The 14,445-nt window shown below is 54.8% G+C and overlaps 1 long non-coding RNA gene across 1 annotated transcript in view; it reads right to left on the minus strand.

Moving 5' to 3' along the window:
• Positions 1-2,609: 2,609 nt before the first annotated feature.
• The window catches only part of LOC140424995 (uncharacterized), a 351,986-nt gene continuing 340,150 nt past the window's right edge, over positions 2,610-14,445 (minus strand). The window contains exon 3 of the long non-coding RNA XR_011947740.1: positions 2,610-2,859. This is a non-coding gene — a long non-coding RNA (uncharacterized lncRNA). The remainder of the gene's footprint in view (positions 2,860-14,445) is intronic.

The raw sequence follows: 14,445 nt of genomic DNA on the forward strand, positions 1-14,445 counted from the left end.
ATCCCCCCTTCCCCCATATCCCCCTTCCCCATATCCCCCTTCCCCATATCCCCCCTTCCCCCATGTCCCCCAAATCCCCCCTTCCCCCATAGCGCCCTTCCCCATATGCCCATATCTCCCTTCCCCCATATCCCCCTTCCCCATTATCCCCCTTCCGCCATATTCCCCCTTCCTCCATATCCCCCCATATCCCCCCTTCCCCCATATCCCCCCTTCCCCCATATCCCCCCATATCCTCTCTTCCCCCATATCCCCCCTTCCCCTATATCCCCTCTTCCCCCATGTTCCCCTTCCCCCATATGGTGTGGCCCAGTCTCTGCAGGCGATTGCTGAGGGTATCGGCGCCATTGCCCAGGTGCTGGCCGGCGTCGCCCAGACACAGACAGGGATAGTCAACCCCCTGAGCTCCATGGCTGCAAACTTGCAGACCCTTGTTGATACCAGGGCGGGCCTCCAGGACTGGCAGCGCCAGGTGTCGGTGGGGCGTTGGGTGCTCGGTCCATTAGCATCCCCGCTCCATGTAGAGGCCCGGGGGCCATTGGGCACCCCGATGGAGGAGGAGGTGCTAGGGCCCATTCCGGGTGACCCTGTAGGGGAGGTCCCGGAACACCGCGACACCTTGGACTCCCCCCACCCTTCCGTCCCAGGTGCATCTCGTGGGCAACGGGCAGGACAGGCTGGCAGCTCACTATCCCAGTTGCCCGAGCCGCAGCCTGGCGCATCTAGGCCGGGCTGCCCCAGGAAACGGCCGCCAAAGGGGTCCCTAGTCACAGGGCAGGAACCACAGGAGTCCACCTCCAGTTCTGCTGTACCGTCTGGGAAACCACCTAGACGTGTCACAGGGCCCGTAAGGCCAAAGAATTAGACACTGAGTAAGTTGGCATGGATGCAGGGCACAGATTCGTTCTGGGGCTTGGGCACGTGTATGGGCCGTTTGTTATTAAAATCACTTTCACAGCTACAGAAGCTGCCTTTGTGCTCTGTCTGATGAGCGCGGGGGGTGTGGTGTGAGGTGCGCGCCAGTGGGTGTGAGAGGGGTGATAGAATGTCAGCCTCAGGTGAGTGTGCCCCCTCCGAGTCGTCCTCCGCCCCCCCCCCCCCGGGCAGACGACGGGACCGTGCACTGCAGTGTCACTCCCCCCCCCAGCCCCACCTCCTCAGCTGCTCCCTCCCCCCCAGCCCCTCCCTCCCCCCCAGCCCCTCCCTCCCCCCTCCCACTCTCTCCCCAGCCCCTCCCTCCCCCCCAGCCCCACTCTCCCCCCCAGCCCCTCCCTCCCCCCAGCACCTCCCTCCCCCCCAGCCCCTCCCTCCCCCAGCCCCTTCCTCCCCTCAGCCCCTCCATCCAGCCCCTCCTTCCCCCCCAGCCCCTTCCTCCCCTGCAGCCCCTCCCCCCTCCCGCCGGCACGCTCACTCCAACGGCTCCTGCGACCCTCCCCCACCACCTGCGGCCGTGCCGTCACTTCTCCGGCAGCCGCACCACGCCGACCCCTACCTCCGCGCTGGCCGGCGTCACCCATCACGACTGGTTGACGCCGTTAAATAGGTGGTTTGATTTACGCCGGCATAACCCATGGTCACGTTGACGAGACTTTGGCCCAACCGGCCCGGAGAATTCCGGTGGCCCCCGGGCCTATTGCGTCGCGCCGGTCCTCGACATTCTCCGAGGGGCGCCGCGCAATTCACGTCGTCGGGATTTTTTTGGGGGGGCGGAGAATATCAGGGGGTGGCCGGGCGGGATTTACGCCACCTCCCGGCGGGTCAGTGAATCCCGCCCCATGATTTTATGCTGCCTGGAGACCAAAGCGGCAGCCAGCATAAACCGTGTCCATATTAGGCCAGTGGGTGGAAGGGAGAGGCAGTGACATGGGTGGTATTGTCACTGGACTAATAATCCAGAGAGCTATGGTAATGCTCTGGAGACCCGGGTTCGAATTCAACCAGGGCAATAAACGCTGGCCCAGCCAGCGATGCCCACATCCCATGAAGGAATAACAAAAAATGCGCAGAGGGTGCCATGTCCAATGGCAGCCTGTTGCAAGTTTTAAAGGTGGCATGTAGAGGCTGCTGAGGCATCACGGCCGGCAGAATGGCCAGCGTTGGTAAACACAGCAGGTGGGACTGGAGTCCCAGCGACCATCAGACCCCTCATTTCTCAGACAACTGCCTCAGAGCCCTGGTGGGGGCAGTCGCAGCCAAGAGGGACATATTGATGCCACTGATGGAAGGAGGTGGCTACCATACCTCTCCAAGAAGGCATGGACAGAGGTGGCTACTGAAGTCAGCTGGCATGACCTTCTCTGGCACAGCTGGGCCCAGTGCTACTGGGATATGGGGGAAGGGGGACAGAGGAAACCAAACCTCTGGTGCCAAGGGACAGCAGTGTCCAGAGAGCTCCACACTGTGCTGAGTCCAACACAACAATCACTCTCTCAAAACCACTAAGCACCAACTCAACTGTTTCCCTGAAACCCCCAACTCATCCAGCATTTGCTCCACTCTCCTTTTATCTTGGCCTTTACTCCAAAACATTTTAAAAAACGGTTGGTCTGACTGCCCAATTTTCCCGTGTGCCAAGCTTGAAATTAGATTTAGATTTATTGTCATGTGTATCGAGGTACAGTGAAAATTATTGTTCTGCATACAGTCCAGACAGATCATTTCATACATGAAAAAACATAGGGCATACATTAAATACACAACGGAAATACACAGGCACAGGCATCGGGTGAAGCATACGGAGTGTAGTACTACTCAGTCGAGAAGGTGTGTGGAGAGATTAGTTCAGTCCATAAGACAGTCGTTTAGGAGTCTGGTAACAGCGGGGAAGGCCGGTCCATGGACATCGGGGGATCTCCAGACCTGTAAGTAAACATAAAATGGGGCATGTAAAGTCTTGGCCAATTGGGGATTTAATCTCCTCAACAAGCAGCATAATTGCCCAGCGGGTGCACGGCTGAGCCGCATGAGCGATCGCCAAACGAGATACCATGGCGCGAGTGAGCACTAATGTTGGGATGTGCCCCGACAACACCACGTGCTATTTAATCCACTTCTGGGTTGGATGTGCCCCCACCTGGGAGACATAAAATTCTGTCCATAGAGTTAGAAAATAATTGCATTCATATCATGGCCTTCATTATGTCACAATGTCCGAAAATAATTTACAGCTAAAGCATTACTTTTGGATTGTAGTCGCTGTTGGAATTTAAGGGAATGTGGCAACCAGTTTGCATCCAAGAAGGTCCCACAAACAGAAACTGGGCCAATGACTAGCTTTTAGTGTTGCTGCTTGAGAGTTAAATGTTGGCCAGGGGAAGCGACCAGCTCTTCTTTCAAACAATCTTTTACCTTCATCCAAGAAGAGCGAACACTGCAGTGTTCATTGGCTGCATCAATTAGCAGTGTTTAGAGTGGAGAACATGTCTGAGCAGGTGCAGGAGGCCATGCAGGAAGTGAATTTGATTTGGGAAGAAATGAAAAATAGAACTACAAGGGAGAATGTGGACTCCAAGGTATTCAGATGCTGTGCTGGAGATCTTGGGGGTGATTCTCAAGCCCCGTTGCATCCAGTGTAAATCCCACAATATCGGGAGAATAGCGGGAGAGCCCCAAAATGGAATTTGCGCCAGGTGCAAATTAGTTTCCAATTCTCCTGACTCGCTCCAGCTGTTGTGATCAGGATCTCTCCCAGAAATGGTGCGAACCTGATCATAACTTATTTGCATTCAATTTTATCTCTTTCATGAGTTCAAAATTGAATGCAGCGGCCGCCTGATATCCACCTGCCTTCATTTCACCTTCAAGGATCTGTGGACCTGTATTCCCAGATCTCTCTGACTTTCTATATTCCGAAGAATTTTGCCATTTACTGTATATTTACCCTCTATGTTAGACCTAGACCTACCAAAATTCTTTACCTCACATTTGTCCGGATTAAACTCCATTTGTCATTTCTCGGCCCAAGTCTCCAATCTATCTATGTTCTGCTGTATCCTCTGACAGTCCTCAACACTATCTACCACTCCACCAACCTTGGTGTCATCCGCGAACTTACTGATCAGGCAAGCTACATTTTCCTCCAAATTGTTTATGTATACTACAAACAACAGAGGCCTCAGCACCAATCCCTGTGGAACCCCCTTTCATAAAAACACCCTTCTACTGCTACCCTCTGCCTTCTGTGACCGAGCCAGTTCTGTATCCATCTTGCCACCTTACTTCTGATCTCGTATGACTTCACCTTTTGGACCAGTCTGCCATGAGGCACCTTGTCAAAGGCTTTACTGAAGTCCATGTAAAGAACATCAACCGCCCTCCCCTCATTAACCATCTTTGTCACCTCCTCAAAAAACCCGATCAAGTTAGTGAGGCTCGACCTCTTCTTCTCAAAATCATGCTGTCTATCACTGATGAGTCCATTTGTTTCCAAATGGGTATAAATCCTGTCCTTGAGAATTCTCTCCAATAATTTACCTACTACTGATGCGAGGCTCTCGGCCTATAGTTTCCAGGATTATCCCTGCTACCTTTCTTAAACAGCTGTACCATATTAGCTAATCTCCAGTCTTCTGTGATCTCACCTGTAGCCAATGAGGTTACAAAGATGTCAGTCAAGGCCCCAGCAATTTCCACACTTGCTTCCCTCAATATTCTGGGGTGAATCCCATCTACCTTAATGTCTTTTAAAATACCCAATACCTCCTCCTTTTTGATGTCAACATGACCCAGAGTATCCACACACCACCCAAGAATCATCTTCCACAAAGTCCCTTTCTTTCACAGTAAAAGTCACAGTAACTTCATTTGAAGCCTACTTGTGACAATAAGCGATTTTCATTTCATTTCATTTGGTGAACACATGCAATGTACTCATTTCGTACCTTACCCATTTCCTCTGGCACAACACCTAGATTTCCCGCACTGTCCTTAAGTGGTCCAAACCATTCCCTGGCCACCCTCTTGCATTTTACATATGAATAAAAGGCTTTGGGATTCACCTTAATCCTACTTGCCGAGGACTTTTCATGATCCCTCCTAGCCCTCCTAATTTCCCGCTTAAGTATCTTCCTACTTTCTTTATACTCCTCAAGGGTTTCGACTGTCCCCACCTTTCTAGACCGTATAAAAGTCTCCTTTTCCTTTTTGACGAGGTTCACAACATCCCTCGTTATCCAAGGCTCCGTAAACTTCCCATACTTATCCTTAGTTCTCTCAGGAACGTGACTTTCCTGAACCCTAATCAACTGTTGCTTGAAAGACTCCCACATGTCCGATGTTGATTTAGCCTCCAACAGCAACACCCAATCCAAATTCTTCAATCCCTGTCTAACGTTATCGTAATTTGCCTTTCCCCAGTTTAGCAGCTTAACTTGAGGGTTACCCTCATCCCTATCCAAAAGTACCCTAAAACTTATGGAATTCTGGTCACTACTCCCAAAATGTTCCCCTACTGAAACCTCAACCACCTGCCCAGGCTCATTCCCCGATACCAGGTCCAATACTGCCTCTTCCCTAGTTGGACTATCTATATTGCATCAAGAAGCCTTCCTGGATATACCTTACAAACTCTGCCCCATCCAAGCTCCTAGCACTAAGTGAGTCCCAGTCAATATAGGGGAAGTTAAAATCCCCTAACACAACAACCCTGTTACTTTTGCACCTATCTAAAATCTCTCTACCTGTCTGCTTCTCTATCTCTCGCTGGTAGTTGCGGGGGGGGGGGGGGGGGGCTGTAATAAACCCCCAACATTGTGATTGCTCCCTTCCTGTTCCTGAGCTCTACCCAGATTGCCTACATCTCTCCTGAAGCATCTATATCCTCCAACATTCAGCTGCCAATCCTGCCCTTCCTTTAACCACGTTTCTATGATAGCCACAACATCATAGTTCCAAGTACTAATCAGTGCTCTAAGTTCATTTGCCTTACCTGCTATACTTCTGGCGTTGAAACAAATACACTTCAGGGCAAATGGCATTGCAGAGTGATACAGAAATCTCAAAATTTGCACTCTAACAGATAATTAGGATTGTGAGCTGCTGCCTCAGAATGTTGCAGAGACTCTAAACTGCATGATCCTGCTAACCTCTTTCAAGGTGACAGCCTTCCTGCTTCCACACCTACCTCTCCACCAATACCCTTATTAATGCCTATTAGCCAGCAAGTCCAGCTTTCTGTCGCCCATGCCAAGACACCAACCATAGCCAGGTTGTCTAGGCCCAGAACTGCTGAAAGGCATCGTCCAAGGCTATATTGACAGTTTGCACTAATAATGCTGTGGCCGGGGTTGTGCTGCGTAAGAGTACTTGGAAAAGTAAAACATGTAGAAGACAGGCACTTAGGGAATACAGCAGGGTAATTAGTTTAATCATGTAAGTAATATGACATGATTTAATTTATAAATTGTGTTTGAAACATTTCTTTTGTGATGGATTTTAATGTTGCATTGTGATCAATATAACAATACATTGATTAGTGACAGAGGGGTGGTAAGGGGTTGGGCTATGGCGAATTGGAGTTGTGATTTAAGATATTTCACTCAAATTAGTTTTGCTTGGACAGTGTAGAGGGTATATACGTTTGGGTTAAAGATTTAGGGAAAGGTGTAGTGTAAAGGGTTAACATCAGGAATATCTGATATTGATATAACTTGATGTAACTATGATGACTAAGTAACTGAGATCTGGTGGGAAGTAGAGGTACAACCTTTTGTTGAGTACTGGGATGTACTTAGATATGTAAGTAAACAGGAATGGTTTTTACAAATCAAAATCCAAGCTGGCAATCTTAGATAATAAACAAACCAGAAAGAAACCCTATTTAGACTTCCAAACACAAGTCAAAATTGACAGCTCGAGTAGCTTGCGGCTGTTTAGTTTGCTATCTCCCTTCCTCTTCATCCTTCTCCTCATTATCCTATTTCTCAGCTGCTCACTTGTTAGATGGTAGTTGCTCTCTCAAAACAGCAAACATGTGCAGCATGCAGCAAACCATCATAAATCTTGATAGTCGCTCAGCCGAGTATTGCAGGGCACCTAAAGAATAATCCAAGTAGCCGAATGGTTGTTTCAACAGGTCAATCATCTATTTTAACATATTTCGATAGCAACATGGTTGTCATTGCATGAATGCTGCACACGTGTGCTTGAGTCAAGTGTCATGTTGTCATTTGATCTCAACCTGCCATAATCTTGCACATCTCTACCAGATCTCCCCTCAATCTCTTTTGCTTCAAAGAGAGCAACCTCAGATTCTGCAACCTAACCTTGCAGCTTAAATCCCTCATCCCTTGAACCATTCTGGTAAATCTCCTTTGAACCCGAACAAGGACTCACACATCCTTCCGAAAGCATGGTGATCAGGATTGGATTCAATACTCTAGCTGTGGTCTAACCATAGCTTTATACATGTTCAGCGTAATCTTGCTTTTGTACTCCCTACCTTTAATCTTTATTTATGAAATCCAAAATCCCACTGTTTTTCTAACTACTCTCCCAATAACTGCTGCCTTCAAAAATCTATAGACATAAACTCCCTGGTCCCTCTAATCCTGTACACCCTTTACAACTGTCAAACACGGTTAAACTCCATCTGCCCCTTGTTTGCTCATTTTGGTAAGCTGTTGCAGTTGATTAGTATCATCTTCACTGATAACCACATCTCCAAGTTTGGTATTACTGACAAATGTATTCCATTAGCTAAGTCTTTTCTATATATATCAAAGAAAAGCAGTGGAGCACTGAACCTTGAGGAGACGACGGTCTACTCTCCTCCAGTCTGAAAAACAACCATTAACCATGACGTGCTGTTTGCAGCTTTTTTTTAATCCTCTGACCTTTCTATTCCATAAGCCCCAATTTACTGATTCCAATTTTTAGTTTCCTTTATTTTACTGTTTTCAAACAGTTCTTTGGATTATTAATCCGGACCTCTGGATGGCGGGTTTAATAACATAGCCACCATAGTGCCTTACTCAATTTGTGTGCGTGCAAGCTTGAGTGCCTACAGATTTAACGCACCTGGATCCACTTTAGCACTGACCATATTACGCCAAAAGAAATATTAAGGTGCCAAATGACCATGACACAAATCTTTTTTGGCTTTATTAACTAAATAATAGAGACTGAAATGTTATCACTAAATGGGCTGGGAATATTTCTATCATTATGCATTAATCCACATTGAGCAGAAATGTATTTTTTTCTGTAGTATTTTAGGGAAAGAAATTGAGAAAAGTTGCTGCTCAACAAGAACATTAATTGGATTAATTTGTTCTACAAATAAGATTATTTCCCTGTGATTCCAAGGGTTTGCTCATGTAAACTCATACCTTTCAAGGAGTGTTTCAGATTTGGGTGGAATTGCCTCTTCAGGAGCAACTTTGATGTCTTTAATGTTCTTGTTGCTTTGTAAATCATAGAATCATAGAATTCAGAGTGCAGAAGGAGGCCATTCGGCCCATCGAGTCTGCACAGGCCCTTGGAAAGAGCACCCTATCTAAGCCCACACCTCCACCCAATCCCAGTAACTCCGCCCACTAAGGGAAATTTAGCATGGCCAATCCACCTAACCTGCACATCTTTGGACTGTGGGTGGAAACCGGAGCACCGGGAGGAAACCCACGCAGACACGGGGAGAACATGCAGACTCCGCACAGAAAGTGACCCAAGCCGGGAATCGACCCTGAGACCCTCGTGCTGTGAAGCTACTGTACTAACCACAGTGCTACCATGCCACCCTAAAGAATCAGTTTGTATCAGCTTACACACAACATGAGCAGCTCAGGTTCTGGGGCTGGAAAATTGACTTTTTCTGCCATGTTCTGCAAAGAAAAATCAGGGGCGAAATTCTCCGTTATCGGCGGAAAGTCCACCGATCGGCGCAAAAAACGGCGCAAATACCACTTGCGTCACGTCATAAAAATGGGACGATAGTCTCCGGCCCGAAATGGGCTAGCAGCGACGTAACGGGATCCGCGCTTGCGCAGTGGTTCACGCCGTGCAGCGTCCACCCGACTGGATGGCTGGCCGTCGCTCAGCCCCGAGGTTCGAGTCACGCGATGTGGAGGCGCTCCTGGACGCGGTGGAGCAGAGGAGGGACGCCCTGTATCCCGGGCACGGCCGCAGAGTTGCCCCACGCCACAGCCGGCGTCTGTGGAGGGAAGTGGCAGAGGCCGTCACCGCTGTGGCCCTGACACCACGGACAGGCACCCAGTGCCACAAGAAGGTGAACGACCTCGTCAGAGCAGGCAGGGTGAGCCTCCCCCATATCCCCCCTCCCCCATATCCCCCCTCCCCCATATCCCCCCTCCCCATATCCCCCCTCCCCCATATCCCCCCTCCCCCATATCCCCCCTCCCCATATCCCACCTCCCCCATATCCCCCCTCCCAATATCCCCCCTCCCCATTTCCCCCCTCCCCCATATCCCCCTCCCCATATCCCCCCTCCCCATATCCCCCCTCCCCCATATCCCCCCTCCCCCATATCCCCCCTCCCCCATATCCCCCCTCCCCCATATCCCCCCTCCCCCATATCCCCCCTCCCCCATATCCCCACTCCCCCATATCCCCCCTCCCCATATCCCCCCTCCCCCATATCCCCCTCCCCCATATACCCCCTCCCCCATATCCCCCCTCCCCCATATCCCCCCTCCCCCATATCCCCCCTCCCCCATATCCCCCCTCCCCCATATCCCCCATATCCCCCCCTCCCCCATATCCCCCCTCCCCCATATCCCCCCCGCCATATCCCCCCCTCCCCCATATCCCCCCTCCCCCATATCCCCCCTCCCCATATCCCCCCTCCCCCATATCCCCCATATCCCCCCTCCCCCATATCCCCCCTCCCCCATATCCCCAAGTGAATCCAGCCCTAACCTTAACCTATGCAATGCACGCGCAACCGATGGCGTGCATTCATATACCTGCCTAACACTGTTGCCTTTTACCCCTGCCACCACCCCCCCCCCCCCCCCCCACAGGAGAAGCGCGCACACAACAATAGGGAGCATGTGAGGACTGGAGGAGGGCCCGCTGATGAGAGGCCACTGACCGTACACGAGGAAAGGGCCCTGGAACTGGCTGGCGGACCTGAGGACCGGGAGGTTGCTGATGCAGAGGTCGGGGGCCCACGAGCAAGTGAGCCACCAACAGCCCGTCCCCATATCCCCCCTCCCCTATATCCCCCTCCCCCGTATCACCTGATCACTGCCTGATGTCTAACCATGCATGCTTCATTGTGTATCGCAGGACCAAACGTCCAGGCACCCATCCCCGCAGATGCACACCGCCCGCAGGATGCCCCTCGGAGACCACAGGAGACGGAGAGACCCGCACCCTCCAGCATGCGACGCCCGCAGGATGCCCCTCGGAGACCACGGGAGACGGAGAGACCCGGACCCTCCAGCATGCGACGCCCGCAGGATGCCCCTCGGAGACCACGGGAGACGGAGAGACCCGGACCCTCCAGCATGCGATGCCCGCAGGATGCCCCTCGGAGACCACGGGAGACGGCGAGACCCGGACCCTCCAGCATGCGACGCCCGCAGGATGCCCCTCGCACACCACGGGAGACGGAGAGACCTGGAGCAACAGGGAGACAACACCCCCGTCACGTGCGGGAGCGACCACCCAGCGATGAGGGGGGCAGCCACAGGCCCCCGTCACATCCGAACCAGGACACCACTACCCAGGACACCACTATCCAGGACACCCCTACCCGGGACACCACTACCCAGGACACCCCTACCCGGGACACCACTACCCAGGACACCCCTACCCGGGACAGCACTACCCGGGACACCACTACCCAGGACACCCCTACCCGGGACAGCACTACCCGGGACAGCACTACCCAGGACAGCACTACCCAGGACACCCCTACCCGGGAAGACAAAATACCGGACAGTGACTCAGAGTGGATGGGTGGAGACGAACCCCCACCCCAAAGTGCCATGGAGTCAGAGTGGGACGAAGAGCATGACACAACGCCACTGCTGTCACCAACACCCTCCACCATCGCAGAAACACTCACCACGGTTGGGCACTTTAGTGATGAGGCGTCTGGTACACTCACTGGTGCGCACAACACAGCCGTCCCGGTACAGCAGGTGGAGGTAGGAGCAGCAGAGGGATCGGGCGGTCGGAGGGCAGCCCAGGCCAAGCGAACATCTGCCGCCCAGATGGATCCCGGGTTCCTGCAGTTACCACACCCACACATAGATCCGATGCAACCACCGACACGGAGACGAGCGAATAGGGTGACGGGTGGCTTGCGGCGGCTGCGGTCGCAGGTGGAGGAGTCCACCCGCGTCCAGGAGCTGGGAGTGGTCCCGGTCATGCGTGCCACCCAGGCTGACACCGCACGGGTGGCGTCCGCGGTGGAAGCAATGGGTGCGACGGTGTCAGGCATGGGGAACGGTTTGCGAGGCCTGGGGCCTTCCGTGCAGGCGGCGTCTGTGGCCCAGGAAATGGCTGCCCTCTCACAGGAGGCCATGAGCCAGTGCCAGCACCAGATGGCAGAGGCGCTCAACGCCATAGCCCAGTCTCAGCAGGCCATGGCCCAGTCTCAGCAGGCCATAGCCCAGTCTCTGCAGGCCATGGCCCAGTCTCTGCAGGCCATGGCCCAGTCTCTGCAGGCCATGGCCCAGTCTCAGCAGGCCATCGCTGAGGGCATCGGCGCCAGTGGCCATGTGCGAGCCGGCGTCGCACTGTCACAGACAGGGTTTGACAACCCCCTGGGCTCCATGGCTGCAAACCTGCAGACCCCTGTCGATACCAGCACGGGCCTCCAGGACTGGCAGCGCCAGATGTCGGGGGCGCGTCGGATGGCCAGTCCGTTCGCATCCCCCACCCATGTAGAGGCCTGGGGGCCATCGGGCACCCCGGGGGAGGAGGAGGTGGTGTGGTCCGTCCCGGCTCCCTCTGTAGGGGAGGTCCCGGTACACCGCGACACCTCGGACTCCCCCCCTTCCGTCCCAGGTGCATCGGGTGGGCAACGGGCAGGACAGGCTGGCAGCTCGCCATCCCAGTCGCCCGGGCCGCAGCCTGGCCCATCTAGGCCAGGACGCCCCAGGAAACGGCCGCCAAAGGGATCCAGTGTCAGAGGGCAGGAATCACAGGAGTCCACCTCCAGTTCTGCTGTACCGTCTGGGGAACCACGTAGACGTAGTCAAAGGGCCCGTAAGGCCAAACAATTAGACACTGAGTAAGTTGGCACGGGCGCAGGGCACAGATGAGTTTTAGGGGCTAGGGCACGTGCATGAACTCCTTTGGTTATTAAAGTCAATGTTACACCTACCGAAGCTGCCTTTGTGCTCTGTCCAAAGTGTGCGGGCGTGTCATGTACGTTGAGCGCAAGTGTGTGTGTGACGGGTGGTCTTACCTCAGCCCCAGGTGAGTCTGCCCCCTTCCCCCTGGGCCGCCATCAACATCCCCCGGGCAGAGGACGGGACTGTGCGCTGCAGTGTCACAGCCGCATGCAGGGATGGTCCGGGTGGATGGTGGTACTGTGGCCATGGGTCAGACATAGTCCAACGATGTAGAGCCAGGAGCTCATCGGAGGGCGGGTTGTCATCATCCTCCATGACCTGCGATAGACACGCGTCCACCCGCAACTGGGTGAGCCCGGCCCGTTGTGCCGCCGGTGGATCGGCAATTGGGGGGGGGGTGGTGTGCATGCGGGTGGGGTGTGTGGGGTTGGGGAGGGGGGTGAGGATGCTGGGTGGGTGGATGGGTGGGGGGTGTGGGTGGTCGGCTGTTGCCATGGTGTGCGGTCTGTGGCCATACTACCCGATTCCCACGCCCATCTAGTCAGTGAAGCGGGCGTCTATCAGTCTGTCCCGTGCCCGCTGGGCCAGCCGGTAACGGTGGACAGCCACCCGCCTGTGTCTACCCCGTCTGCCCTGACCATTGCCCCCATCCCCCTCATCTGGGGAGGACTGCGCCTCTTCCTGCTGCTCCTCCACTCCGCCCTCCTCTGCCTGCGGCACATCGCCCCTCAGCTGGGCTATGTTGTGCAGGACGCAGCACACCACAATGATGCGGCCGACCCTATCTGACCGATACTGGAGGGCGCCCCAGAGAGGTCCAGGCACCTGAAACGCATCTTCAGCACGCCAAAGCACCTCTCAATCACTCCCCTTGTCGCTACATGGGCATCATGTAGCGGTTCTCCGCCTCATTGCGTGGCCTCCGTATAGGCGTCATCAGCCACGATCGCAATGGGTAGCCCCTGTCGCCCAGCAACCAGCCCCTCAGCCGGGGATGGCGTCCCTCGTACATGCCGGGGATGGATGACTGCGACAACACGAATGAGTCGTGTACACTGCCTGGGTGACGGGCGCAGACGTGCAGGATCATCATGCGGTGGTCGCAGACCACCTGTACGTTCATCGAATAGGTCCCCTTCCTATTACTGAACACGGCCCTGTTATCTGCAGGTGGCCGCACGGCGACGTGCATCCCATCGATCGCGCCCTGGACCATGGGGAACCCGGCAACGGCAGAGAAGCCCACGGCCCGGGCATCTTGGCTGGCCCGGTCCACGGGGAAGCGGATGTAGCGGTGCGCCATGGCATAAAGGGCATCTGTCACTGCCCGGATGCACCTATGCACCGATGTATGCCGGACAGGTCCCCACTCGGTGCCTGGAATGACCCCGTTGCATAAAAGTTCAGGGCCACCGTAACCTTGACGGACACGGTGAGAGGGTGTCCCCCGCCAGTGACACGCGGTGACAGGTGTGCCAGCAGGTGGCAGATGTGTGCCACGGTTTCCCGGCTCATCCGGAGTCTCCTCCTGCATTCCCGGTCCGTGAGGTCCTGGTATGACTGCCAGGGCCGGTACACACGGGGCGCCCTCGGGTGCCTCCGTTGCCGTGGGGCCGCGACGTCCTCCTCCCCCTCCTCGTCCTGTCGGTCAGGTGTCCCTCCAGCCTGGGCGGCTGCCGCCTGCCCCTCTGCGGCAGCCTGCGCCGCCTCTCTGGCACGCTCCTCCTCCTCCTCCTCCTCATCCAGGGCAACATAGACATGAGCGGCTGCCACCACGGCGGCCAACATCGCTGGATGGTCTGAAAACATGACGGCCTGGTGGGGGGGAGGGGAACGACGACATGTCATCATTGCCCATATCCCCTCCTCCCCCCAGCCAGGTGGCATGGACCGCATGGGTCCAACTGTTGGAGGCTGGCACCTGGCCAGGTGGACCAACTCATTTGCCCTCCCATCACCCACCCCGGCACGGACCCCCCCCCCCCAACCTCCACCCGGCACGGACCCCCTCCCCAACCCCCAACCTCCACCCCAGCACGGACCCCCCCCAACCCCCAACCTCCACCCCGGCACGGACCCCCTCCCCAACCTCCACCCCGGCACGGACCCCCTCCCCAACCCCCAACCTCCACCCCAGCACGGACCCCCCCCCAACCTCCACCCCGGCACGGACCCCCC

Source organism: Scyliorhinus torazame, chromosome 6, assembly GCF_047496885.1.
Source record: "Scyliorhinus torazame isolate Kashiwa2021f chromosome 6, sScyTor2.1, whole genome shotgun sequence".
Lineage (NCBI taxonomy): Eukaryota > Metazoa > Chordata > Chondrichthyes > Carcharhiniformes > Scyliorhinidae > Scyliorhinus > Scyliorhinus torazame.